The sequence below is a fragment of the Octopus sinensis genome, linkage group LG3 (genome assembly GCF_006345805.1).
Source record: "Octopus sinensis linkage group LG3, ASM634580v1, whole genome shotgun sequence".
NCBI lineage: Eukaryota > Metazoa > Mollusca > Cephalopoda > Octopoda > Octopodidae > Octopus > Octopus sinensis.
This window is the reverse complement of record NC_042999.1, coordinates 99,177,231-99,183,230: the sequence shown is the minus strand read 5'-3', so window position 1 is coordinate 99,183,230 and position 6,000 is coordinate 99,177,231. Positions and strand designations below refer to the sequence as shown.

Below are 6,000 nucleotides of genomic sequence, written 5' to 3'. Positions count from 1 at the left end.
CATTACTTATGCCAACCACTTTACATAGTGTACTGGGGGCTTTTTTCATGTTGCTGGCAGTAACAAGGTTGCTATGTCACTTGAAACACAGAAAAGAACAGAGGAAAAGGAAGGGGACAAAACTTCTGTTAACAAGAAGAAGTATTCAGGAGGGGAAGGTGGAGGTGGGTGGCTTTATGCCAGGCATTGAAAGGCTAAAGTATGAAAAAATGACAAGAACAAGTGATAGAGGGACAAGGACATGGCTGAAGGGGATAAGGGAAAAGTAATGTGGTGTTACATAAAAAGCACTGGTGAATGTGCCATGTCAAATGCACCCAGTACACTCTGTAAAGTGGTTGGCATTAGGAAGGGTATCCAACTGAAGAAACCAAGCCAAAAGAGACTATGGAAACTGGTACAACTCCTGGTCTTGCCATTTCTTGTCAAGCCATCCAACCCATGCCAGCATGGAAAACAGATGTTAAATGTTGTTGTTGAGGATGGTGATGTATGTATGTATGTATGTATGTATGTATGTATGTATGTATGTATGTATGTATGTATGTATGTATGTATGCATGCATGTATGTGAGTATCAGATGAAGAGTTTAATGGTTTGATATAGACTTTTAGATATATACACATTCACAACACAGCTAATTCAAATTCCTGTATCATTATATCCCAAAATCCCAACACACACACACACACACACACACAAACAGTTACACCTTTCAACTAAAAAAATAATTCCATCAGTGTAGTTGTCCAATCAGAAAATATGTCTCAATATAATATACTCAATGAATACAGAAAAGTCTCACATCACCACAAGTCATTTAGAAATTACTATGAGGTTATGGAAGAACAGAATTGCATGCAGAAATACAATATCTAAACCTGTTCACAACAAACACAATGGACTGGAGATAAAGAAACTTCCGACAAAAAATAAAAAGAAGAAGAAATGTAAAGTAAAACAAAAGTTATTTTGAAAACTATTCAGATTAAAAAAGTTATGATATAATGAATTTATTTGCCTTTTGTTGGTGTATAATAATAGTTATTAATAAGGTTATATATATGAAAGCTAGTAAAATTGGTAGTTTATGGGTTCCTTGTTTCTTTTCTTTTGTTGGTATTTTTGAAGATTGAATATTATGGCTAACATATAATTAATTTGTTTTAAGATTATTTTCCTTCATCATTTTTTTTGCATATTTAGTATTTATATCCCATGCAACTCATAAAGAAAAGAACATCAGCTGAGGATTGTAGAACGAAACTTTTTGTATATATTTTGACATTAGATTAATATACAAGGCATGAATGATAAAATTCTGTAACAATATCAAAAAGACCAAAGAAATATGGCCAAACGCTGCTGTAAAATGCTTCACATCAAAACCAGAACAATGGGTTTATCTTTAAGGCCTCCTATATCAGGAAATGTTCAACACAACTATGAGGATACATTTTAAGAGCCTAGTTAGTGTTTAGATGGGTAACCACTTGGGAAAAGCACATCAACTGATGATTGTAGAATGAAACTTTGTATATGGTTTGACTTTAAATTATCATAGAAGGCATGAATGATAAAATTCTGTAACAATATCAGAAAGACCAAAGAAATATGGCTAGGCGCTGCTGTAAAATGCTTCACATCAAAGCCTGGACAAAAGATTTATTTGTAAGACTTTCTATATCAGGTGAGCTGCAGTGCTGTACTGAGCTCCAGTGTCACTTTGGCATGGTTTCTATAGTTGAATAGCATTACTAATGACAACCACTTTACAGAGTATACTGGATGCATTTTTTTTTTTTCATGCTACTGGCACTAGTGAGGTTGTCATGTCAATTGAAACATAGAAAAGCAGAGAGGAAAAAGAAAGGGAAAAAGCTCCTGCTAATAAGAGGAAGTATTTGAGAGGGGAAGGTGGAGGTGGGTGGCTTTATGCCAGGCATTGAAAGGCTAAAGTGTGACAGAGGGACAAGGATTGGCATCTTGCTATAGATACATGGCTGAAGAAGATAAGAGGAAGATAGTGATGGCATGATACACACACACACACACATTATGGTTGAATGATCTTCCTATCACTAAACTTTAACTGAGTTATTTTTATAAGTAAGGGATTATTTTTTTCTATTCTACTGGCCTTCCAAAGTGTAGAGTGACTGAACATAATATCAATAAGGAGGGTAAGCATCATGTCCCCATTTTACTCAGATGATGTCCAGTGAAACTATAAAATGTCAACATTCATATGTGCATGTGCACATATCCATACACACTGATACAGTCACACAAACCTACACACACACACACACATAGATGCACACACACAAACATGCATGCACATGTGCACACTCATGTGCACTTTTATCATTAGCATCGTAAGAATTTACAAACTTTTGAGAAAACATGGAATAATTCTTTTTTTGGAATCACATCTCAAAGTACATATAAAGCTATAAATAATAGCATGTAAGTATTAGGATGAAAATCCCATTTGGATAGAAATAGTCAAAGGCTTTTATATATTTGACGGGCTTCCATACAGTCTCTATCAACCACTCACAACTTGACTGCATCTACAGTAGTAGAATACACTTGCCAAAGGTACCATTTGTGGGACTGAATCTGGAGCTATGTGGTTGTAAAGGGAAGGTCTTAACCAAACAACAATGCTTGCATCTGTAAACAGTTTATTAAAACTGATAGGGACTAATTAGTGTTAAAAAAAACAGCTATAATTGCTCTGGTAGAGGAGATAAACTGGCTAATGTCTCTATTAAATAGAATTTGACATACTTTGATAGCTGGATTTTTTTCTCATGTTTTTCATTATATTAGTTTCAGTACCATTAGGGATAATGGAAGCAAGTCTTCAATCTTTGGACATTCTGTCAATATTGATTTCAAATTTTGGCACAAGGCCAGCAACTTCAGGGGAGGGGATAAAGTTGATTACTTCAGCCCCAGTACTCAACTGGTAATTATTTTATTGACCCCAAAATAATGAAAGGCAAAGTCAGCTTTGGCGAAATTTGAACATGCTTTCAATATTATAATTCAGAAAAAGGCGATGAGCTGGCAGAATCTTTAGCATGCTGAACAAAATGCTGCTAAGCATTTTGTCCATCGTTATGTTCTGAGTTCAAATTCAGTCAAGGTCAATTTTATCTTTCATTCTTTCAAGGTCGATAAAGTAAGTACCAATTAAGTAATGGGGTTGACGTAATCAACTTACCCCCTCCCATGAAGTTACTGGACTTGTGCCAAAATTTGAAACCATTATTACAAGTCAAGAAAGCAGACCTCTCTTATTTTTTTCAAAAATGTGTTTGTGCAATGGGAAAATTAAAATGTATTCTTCCTCCTAATGTATTTAGCAGTTGCTTTCATATAGCACATGACATGAATGACAAAGACACAAAGAATAAGCTTTCACTTAATCAATAAAGTTAGATCGTCAGTTTGTTACTTCAATCACAACTAGTAGAATCTTCATACTAATTAATCATTTTATTTGTAATAAGATTGAATGAGCTAAAAGCTGGGAAAATAATAGATTGATTTTAAAAATAAAACATGTATTATTTTAAGAAATTAAGTAATTCAATAACACATCTTTGGAGACTCAGATTTCCTGGGTTTTCTCCAAATCTCTGTTAAATATATATGCATATATCTTAAAGAAGCTAGTTATATTCTACAGATTTTAAAATAATCTGATGTTCACTAGATCTTGTTAACTCTGAATGAGATTGTGATGTGATTCTACTTTGTACATCCATTGCTCCATTAAATGGATATTAGAAAGAATCTTTGTAAAATTGAAAGCCATTTTATTTGTGGTGTATACTTCTGAGTATGGATATTACTCTAATGATTAACAATCCATGTCTTGAATTCATGATGAATGATATACCTATGTTAATAAATCTCATACTGTGCAGCAATCAATACGTAATTGTATAGAGTGTAAGGCTGCATGATCAAGAAGTTTATTTTGCAAACAACATGGTTCTGAGTTCAATCCCACAGCAAGTTACATTACACAAGTGTTTTTTATTATAGCCTCAGATTAACCAAGACCTTCTGAGTAGAATCTGGAAGATAGCAACTATACAGAAGCTTGTCATATTCCTGTGTATATACTAACAAAAGCACACACACATGAAAAGATAAAAGAAGGTATCATTTACATTTATCCATCTGATTACAGAAAACTTGTAATGCCTCTAATAAAGTATATCTTACTTTACATTCCAGAAGATTATATATATATCTTTTGGATAAAGATAGTTATGGCTGGTCTATGAGGTTACCCAGGGTTTCACGTCTATAAAGCACTCAGCTTCACAGCATCTCTTCAGGCCCTAATGGCTAATGTAGAGAGTTATAGGCCACTAGCCATTAGGGTCTGAAGAGACGCTATAAAGATGAGCACTCTATGGACGTGAAACCCTGGGTAACTCCAGACTGACCATAACTATTTTTATCTAATTACTCTACTGGTCTATAACTTAGAGTGTGCTTCTCTTTCGTATTTATGCCTACTGACGAAATATATTTATTTCTCTTTACCTTTCTCTTTATAAATGTCCAATAAATTCCACACACATTCATGTTATCATCGAACCAAGAGTCTACCTACGGTCCTCCAATAGCACTTACATAGCCTTACCTGCCATCTGGAGTCTTCTGGATACCAATACCTCTCATATATTTATCATGTCAGGTCGACAATGGGAAGGATGGCTTCCCATTGCAAATACCGATAGGGCACAGAAAGTGTGTCAATAGCCAGCTGGAGATGTTCTCCTGGGGCTACAAGCTACAGTAGCATCCACCCTTAGTGGTTAGCCACATTTAGATGGCATATATACTTCACATTGTCGTGCAGCTACTGTTTATACCTCGTTCAGAAATTTATTATATATATATAATTTAATTGATAGCAACAGAAGCAGTATTAATATCAAAAGGCACTCTTTATATCCAACTTAATGTGAATGTAGTATTAGAACAATAAGTGTTGTGTTATTTACCTTGACAGGACCTCTTATATGAATGCTTGGTACATAAGAGCTCTCATATTTATATCGTTGGCAAGCAAGAACCATTTGCTGCTGGTGCCAGAACTGCAAGATCATGTGATTTTTCCCTATCCAGGCTCTTTAGTGACAGACATCTGGTAGCAAAATAGCAGCCAAATCTCACTGTCAATAATACCAGCTAGATTAGTTATGATTTCTACAGACAAAATAGATACAACTCTTGTTATTTTCTTTTTTTGTTTTCCTTTATTTTTCTGTTTTATCCATCCTTGTTTCACTTCTTGCACCAACCTTGTTTTTTTTTTTATTTTGTGTGTTTTTACATGAACCATCATTCTGGTTTTTCAAAAAGAACTAACCATTTGTTCTGAGCCTGAAAAGTGCTTGGAAACACAGGGCACATTATATAAATTTGCCAAATTACCATGTCCCCATTACATGAAACTATCAGTAGATAAATTATTCTTATTTCTCACTAGACAGAGTACTCATAGTGGCTTCTGCCTATAACGGAACACTAAACTATACATACATATATATATGTGAGTATATATATTGGCATCCGTGCCGGTGGCACATAAAATGCACCAATCCGACCGTGGCCATTGCCAACCTCGCCTGGCTCTTGTGCAAGTGGCATGTAAAAAGCACCCACCACACTCATGGAGTGGTTGGCATTAGGAAGGGCATCCAGCTGTAGAAACACTGCCAGATAAGACTGGAGCCTGGTGCAGCCTTCTGGCTTCCCAGATCCCTGGTCGAACCATCCAACCCATGCTAGCATGGAGAACGGACGTTAAACGATGATGATGATGATGACGATATATAAAGTGTAGACAGGGCTGTGTGCTTAAGAAGTTTGCTTCAGTCCTGCAGCCTCAAATCTTGAGTAAGTATTTTCTACTATATCTCTGGCCAACCAAAGTTTTGTGAGTGGATATGGAACATGGA

At 35.4% G+C, this 6,000-nt stretch overlaps 1 protein-coding gene across 6 annotated transcripts in view; it reads right to left on the bottom strand.

Annotated features, from left to right (window-relative positions):
* LOC115209264 (regulator of G-protein signaling 7) overlaps positions 1 to 6,000 on the bottom strand; it is a 496,388-nt gene that overhangs the window by 72,367 nt on the left and 418,021 nt on the right. The window lies entirely within an intron of this gene.